Source organism: Muscardinus avellanarius, assembly GCF_963383645.1.
Source record: "Muscardinus avellanarius genome assembly, chromosome: 6".
Lineage (NCBI taxonomy): Eukaryota > Metazoa > Chordata > Mammalia > Rodentia > Gliridae > Muscardinus > Muscardinus avellanarius.
The window spans coordinates 116,052,857-116,060,813 of NC_137791.1; the positions used below are offsets into that span (position 1 = coordinate 116,052,857).

Consider the following 7,957-nt stretch of genomic DNA (forward strand, 5'->3'; position numbering starts at 1 on the left):
AAGGGACCATCACATTTGTACTTATATGAATTTCTCAAATGATGTTGATGCTTCTAGTCCAGGGATTATATCTTACAGTCAGCGATTTAAACATATCTATTCTAAACGCTGTACCTCTGAACAACATTCACCCTCTGTTATTTTTCATAACTAGATTTGCTTAATTTCTAAAAATCAATTGAGAAGAAACAACCTCTTGGGAAACTTAATAAATTTCCCCAATTTAGGATTGGTACCTATATCATTCAGTTCTACTTAAGACATGAAAACCACATATTAATTTGGAAATAGCAGGAAAAAATACAAATGATATTAACTATAATACGAAATTGCAGTATGGATATTGTGATGCAGGCTTCGTAAGTGTTAAAGAAGGATAGAGGAAGGACAAATAGAAAGACTAGCCATTGTCAGACAGGCTGAAAGTATTAGATTTAAATACAAATTTTTGAGGAACATATATTTTCAGGCTATAGCAATTAAAATAAGTAACCCACAGACTGGGAGAACCTATTTGCATATAATATATCTGATTTATAATATTCAAAATATATAATAAAGTTCTAAAACTAACCAAACAAAAAAAATTGCCCAGTTAAAATAAACAAAGGTCTTGAATAGACACTTCTTAAAAAAATAAGCCAGACTATTAAAAGTATAAAAAGTTGTTCAGCATCATTAATATTGGAGAAAATAATAAAATATACAACTAGAGATGTAACTTTGTACCCATTAAAGTGGTTACCATAAATAAACTAACAATAAGGAATAATAAGTGTCATGTGGCTAGGGAAAAATTGGAACTATTTTTGATGGTTGGTGGTAATATAAAATGATATAACTGTGGAAATCAGTATGCCATTTATAAAAATATCAAAATAGAATTACCATATCAATATATAATTCCACTTCTAAGTTTGCAGCAAATTAATTGAAAGCAAGCACGGTCTCAAAGAAATATTTGTATGCCCATGTTCATAGATTATTAACAATAGCTAAAACATGGAAGCAAGCCAAGTGTTCATCATTGGATGAAAGGAAGCAATATGTGTATGTGTATATTCAGACACAAAACTTTAATTAAATTATATTGCTACTCACACAAGTTACTTAAATTCATCAAAATCTTAGATGCAGATAAGTTGTTGCCATGAAGAAAAAGAAATAGAGAGGTATTTACTTGTACATAGTTTCAGTACGAAAGCAGTTATGGAAATGGACACCAGTGATGGTTGCAAAGCATTATAAATTCATTTACTATTACTGAATTATATACCTAAAATTATTAAGATGGTAAATTTTATAAGTTATAAAAAACTATGGAGAAAAGGGAGGCAATGATAACTCGTCAAAATATAACTATGACCAATAAACTAATTCATACCCAGAAAATACACATTCAGTTGGTGCTCCTTTTCTTGATGATTCATGATTTTCCAACTTTGCTCAGATCACAAAAGAACAGAGAGCCATTATGTGCAATCCATGTATTTATCATAGGTGAAGCAGGAAGATTATATTAAGTACCACTCATTTCCTATTTCCTGCAATTTTCTTCTGTTACAAGTTGAATTCTATTTTTTATTCAGTTATTATTAAACTGTATATCAAAGTTTTGAAATATTTTCTATTTAATATCTCCTACTTAATCTCACTCCTTGGATAGTAAAATGCATTTCCTCCAATTGCTACTTTTATTTTTATTACAAATTTTACATATCATACTTATGATTCCATTTCTTGATACTTAGGTTTTCAATGTGGTTAATTCTTCACTTTTTCTCTCTTAAAGTATGGCTTAGCTATCTTATATTATTATACTATTGTTTTTCCACTTACTCTCCCTACTAACATACTACAATTTGAATTAAATATATTTTTTTTATGTTATGGTAACAAGTGTTTATTTTTATGATTATTCTTTCTTTATATAAAGTACATGTTTACTAAAGCCAGGCGTGGCGGCGCAGGCTGGTGGGTGGAGTGATATTGGTAAGCAAGTATTGCAAAAATAACAAAAAAACACATAGATTTAGCAAAATGTTATAGGGAGATATAAGTATGACTGAAGGCAGCTATAGAAGATAGCTTTCTACTTTGCTACCTCTGTCCTTTTGTGCATAAGACTAATATTCCAGTGCTTAAGAACTATATGATTTCACGAAATTATTGTACCATTCTGTATGAAAGTTACACTGTGATTCAATGTCAATACCTCTGAGTTTATAACTTCAAACCACAGGGATGTAGGAATGGACTGGATCAGCATCATTTTGTAGAAATGATACTGTGACTTCAAGGATATCAGCTAGTTGCTTCTCTCTTTGTTTCTATTACCTTGCTAAATGGACCCAAAGAGATGATTTTTATTTTATACCATCTGACCAAATATTTATAAAATAGTGACCTGACCTGAGAGTTGCACTTTTATGTCTTTTAAAATCACGTTCTAGGGATATAGATTTTGATCACTATGATTTACTCAAAGCCTTTATGCTAGATAGGATAGAGAAATGATGATGTGCACAGGCAGCTAATGTTTCATTGTCTCCTCTTTGGCAGGACCCTCAATTATTGCTCTTTATGGACCCAAGATTGATTTTTACTGAGGGTCATTGATCCGTCAGAGAATTGTATTTCCCATGCCTGTGCATTTTAAAGAGCAAACTTACAGTCCAGTCAAATATCTCTTGAATTTAGTTTTCTTTAGTGCAATGACTTGGATGAGTGATACAGCTCAAATTTGTTTATAGGAGTGAAAGACTACTTTTGCTATTATACTAACACCAAAGTTTTAGAATATTAATTTGTAATCTAACTTTTTTTCAACATATCCACACAGATTTTTACACAAGATACCATCTTCAGAAATTGAGATCCTCATCTGCCATTTTCTGGTGTATGGAGTCTTCCAACTGTGCTTCATAATAGATGAAAGTGTTTTTATCTATAATAGGAGAGAAATAGCCTATGTGTACATTGTGGTTATATGCAACTACATGTAAACATGTTATGGAAACATAGAAAATTAGAAACTAAGTTTTCTGCAGTAAATCCCAGAAATCTGTACTATTTCAATGGGATGAATTCTCAGAACTAAAATAAAACTCAGGTTCTTTACATCTAAAAATAGAGGGCAGTTCAAAACAGTGATTTACAATTCACATATTTGGTTCAGATATCACTTTCATAAATATTGCAGTGTCACAGTTTGGCATCAATACAATTTAGCATCCATTACCACTTCCCTGTAAGCCTTTGAGTACATGAGTTTGAAAGTGCATTATATAAACTTTTGATCTGTACTGTATTAATAATTGTTTACACCTGTAAATAGTATATAAATGTATATTCTTCTTAAGTTTCTCTAAAATTTATATAAGGTATATAAAGGGAAGTGGTATTTTTTTCTTTTGAGCTATTTTTGCTTATCAAATATCTTTTGACTTGCTTTTAAAGACAGAAAATCTAGGGGCAAGCCTATTATACAATTCATCATGATTGTTTTTCAACTTTCAAAGCTACATTTTGAATGTTATTGGTCTATGTCTATAAAGAACCAAAGCTTTCAATCATGTCTTCTAGATATTAAATGCTCCCTCTGTCTCTGTCATTTTGTTAATCTCTGGGTTTAAGAATAATATGTTTTAACTGGAGATCAGAGGAGACAATTAACCTTGAAAAGAAGTGCATAGAGACCTAGTTAATGAAAATGTTTCCATTAGTGGAAATATTTTTTACATTTTATTCACAGAAATAAGGTGACCTTAAATCACATCCTGGTTACCATTCCACAATATTAAGGTTTGTACTGAATGACTTCAGACAATGAACAAATCAATGAAGTGATCAAAATCTGGTTAGTGAAGAAGTTCCTAATACTATGTCATGCAGAAAATTTTGTCACATTGATGTACACTGCTTAGTGTAATTTGAAAGTAAATAATTATTTCAGTACCCAGTTTATTCTTCTTTAGGTCATTGGGTAGATGTGTAGAAAAATTGAAATATGCAGCATAAATCATTAGTATTTTTTTTTTGCGGGTCTGGGAATGGAACCCAGGGGTGTTTGACCTCTGAGCTACACCTCCTGCCCTATTTCTTATTCTTTATTTTGAAACCAGGTATCACTGAGTTGGGGAGGGCCTCACTAAGTAGCTGGGGCTGTCTGCTAACTTCAAACCTCTGGTATCAGCCTCCCTAATGCTGGGATTACAAGCGTGCACCACCACGCCTGGCTTTCATTAGTATTTTAAAACTGATACTTTTTTATAAAATACATTCTTATTTTTTATTACTCCAAATATTTTACTTTTTTGTTTATATGTTTCCATTGTTTTGTTTGTTCATTCTTATTTTTTTCCATTAACACCCAAATCTTTGGAATATAGACCTAAGAGATGGCACCCTCATCATTTATTATAATAAAAAGTAGGATGGACTTTATGACACCTTAACCCTAACCAGTCAAACCCATTGTCCTCAAACTATAGCTTGCATAGGAAATATTTAGAGAGTTAAAACATCGCCAGTCCCAGGCCAGAGTTTCTGATTCAGTAGATCTTCCATACTCTAAAGCACAGAGGAAGAGCAAAGAACAGCCATTCCCCTGCAGCACTGAGCCAGGCCTGAGTAGAGAGGACAGCAGCAAGGCTGTGAATGGTAGAGAATGTCCTCTGATGCTCCACTACTGGAACTTGCTGGAACTCCCTCTCCAAGGTACTGAAAAAAAAAAAAAAAAAAAAAAAAACAGTCCCCAGGGAGAATGCTCAACACTTCACCATAAAAGCTGAGTTGGAGCCTGGAAATGCAGACGTTGTCCTCACTGTAAAAGCTGGGCAGCTGAGCAGTGGGTGCATTGAAGCAGTCTCCCGAGTGAAGCATAACCATCAGAAAGGAAAATTCTTAGCCTCATAATATGTTTATAGCAACAACTGCTAACAAAGCTTAATATATTGCTATCTGGGAAAGGACCAGTATTTAAAGGATCCATGTCAAATATTCCTAGAATAGCCAATAAAGGATGCATTTGGGGCCGGGCATGGTGGCACACACTTGTAATCCTAGCATTCGAGAGGGCAGAGACTGGAGGATCATGGTTCGCGGACAGCCTCAGCTAATTAGCAAGACCCTTAGCAACTCAGTGAGATCCTGTTTCAAAGAATAAAAAAAAAGACCTAAAGAAAAAGGGCTGGAATTGTCCCTCAGAGGTAATATGCTCCTAGGTTTCATTCCCAGTACCGCAAAATAAATGAATAAATAAATAAATAAATAAAATAAAGGATGCATTTAGGTCTGAAAGCCAACACATCAGTAATTATCACAGTCCCTATTTTATTTGATAAAAGTGATATACTGGAGGCTGGCATGGTGGTGCATGCTTGCAATCCCAGTATTTGGGAGGCTGAGACAGGTGGATCAATATTGTGGACAGCCTCAGCTACTACTTAGTGAGGCCCTCTGTAACTCAGTGAGACTCTATTTCAAAATAAAAAATAAAAAATAGGGCTTGGGTTACAGCTTAGAGATAGAATGTCTCTGAATTCAAGTACCAGTACCACAAAAAGGTGATATATTGGTACATTTAAGAATGCATTCAGTAGATAGTGTTTTATATATCATTTACATGTTGGATTATTATTTTATCTCCAGAACTCAATAAGTACATAGAATATTTAAAGACTCAGCAAACATTTGTGGAATGAATGTCCATCACATACAAAAATTAAACTGCCAAGTTAAATGTTTTTAAATTATTTCAGATGTTTATATTCTGACTTTCAGGAATATATTTTAAATAAAAATTTATTTATAAACATATCAAAATTTTTGTGCTAAAATTTTTAGAAAACTTTACTTAGAGTGATCTGAAAACATCTGTTTCATATACAAAGAAGACAGTATATTAACTTAGGAAAATCTTAATCTACAAATGGTATATTTCAATGAAGCTTGAGTTACCAGGTCATACAAAAATTCTATTTTCTATTTTTGTGTCTGAATTAGTTAACTATTTTCTAATTTGGCCAAAATACCTGACAGTAACAACTTAGAGGAGAAAAAATTTATTTGGTTCACAATTTCAGAAGTTCAGTTCATGATTGGCTAACTCTGTGTCAGAAATATGTCAATGAAGTGGTACAGTGGATGACAGCTGCTAAGCTCAGGACACTGAGGAAGCAGAGGAAGAGGAAGAGACCAGGGACAGATATAATTCTCAAGGCTCTTCCCTGAGTCACCTGCTTCCTCCAGCCACAGCTCACCTACCAACAACCATCAATGGATTGATCTGTCTTTGATGTTAGAGCCTTCAAGAGATGATTATTTTACCTCTGAACATTTCTAAATTTCAAACTCTTGAGGTTATTTGGGGCACATTACATACTCAAATCATAGCAGTAATATTATCATCTTTTTCATACTTTAGATAAAATGTCTAATATGGTCATCTCTAGAGCATAAGGATATGAGTCTTCCTCTTGACTTTGCTCCCTTCCCCTCCACTTAACGGTCTCTTGTTTATTTTATGCCATTTTCCTTAATGGAAAGATCATTGTACTCTTTCAATGTGTAATTTTTGAATGTGTAATGATAATATTTAGATTCTTCTATTTTTAAAATTAATCATAGTAGTACTACAAGATGGGATATTTAAAATTAATTTGTATTATCACAATCCTTACTTAACTGCTTGAAAAGCATTCAAAAAGAAAGCACAAATGGGAAAATTAGGAGGGTTGTTTACAGGAGTAAAGCCACCATATTTGAAAGGAATTGGAGAAGGGGTGGGGGTCATGATCCAGTGGAAAACATCTGGAGAAGTCCACTGGCAAGAATGAAAAATGGAGTGGAATATTCTACATGTCAGGTTTTATATTCCCTCTTGACACTTTCTTTATTTATATTACATTTTGTGGTGGTCTGATGCCCTTTGCATATCTCAGTTTAGTGACCCTGACAATAAAGCTCAAAATAAAAAAACAAGTTGCATGCATCCAATATAAAATGGCAATGAGTAAACATTTACATTCCCAAAGGGAGAAATAGAGCAATAAAATAGAAATAGGACCAAAACTGTAAAAAGGTCCAGTAGGGCAAGTCTTTGATCTTGCAGCTCTAATTCTGCAAGCATGGAATATGACTGTGAGAAGTGATCTCCAAGGGGCATTGGCAGACCCATGCCTGTAACCTTTCTTATTGCAGTGAGTAGACTCCAGCCTGGCTCCATGGTTCCCAGTTAGCAGCCTTTCCTCATGATCCTTCTACATATCTGGAATTTCAAAATCTCGGACAGGGGAGAATCTTGTAACTTTGGCTTCATCCACATAGCTTTACAAAGTGCCCCATTTGGGCCTGCTTGCAGGAATTCCAACACTGACACGTTTCCTGGCTTCCCAGGACTTATCTGTAATCTACGAAAGCCTCCATGGCCTCCTTTTTCTAGCAAAGCCAGCATTACATGGACTCTGAGATGGGCCACCAACAGAAAAGCTAGTAAAGCCTCCTTAATTATTGTGACTGGGTACTTTTTAAATCACAATCCCTGGGTCTACTTTATCCAGGTGGCCACTGACACCAAGTCCATCCAGCCATACCTGACCCCAACTTTATCAAGGAGGTCCCTAGTCCCATCTCCATCTGCTGCTTCCATCATGGCCATGCCGGCCCTGCTTCCCTCATGGTCGCCTCTTTGTTTTTTCTTTCAGCAATTTTAGCCCGTCTCGTGATATCATTTCTCTGAGCCCCAGCTTTACACATGCCTTTCTGGCCAAAATGTATTTAAATCCTTCTGTTTTACTTTCTGCTTCCAAAATTTATTGTACAGGTTGCATTATATGAACATCAATACCTATAATGCAGTTTGGATATTTTGCTGTTTTGATATTTTCTCTGCCACTTTATTTACCCTTAGACGAAGTGTCAAGACATGGACAATGTGTAGGTAAATTATTTACCA

General features: G+C 34.3%; 1 pseudogene across 1 annotated transcript in view; it reads right to left on the reverse strand.

The window, feature by feature from the left end:
- Positions 1 to 7,660, reverse strand: part of LOC308264141 (ubiquitin carboxyl-terminal hydrolase 10-like) — a 124,608-nt pseudogene extending 116,948 nt beyond the window's left edge. The window contains exons 1-2 of the transcript in view: positions 7,596 to 7,660; positions 4,572 to 4,722 (exon numbers count right to left, since the gene is read on the reverse strand). The product of the transcript in view is annotated as a ubiquitin carboxyl-terminal hydrolase 10-like (transcript). The remainder of the gene's footprint in view (positions 1 to 4,571; positions 4,723 to 7,595) is intronic.
- Between the last annotated feature and the right edge of the window lie 297 nt (positions 7,661 to 7,957).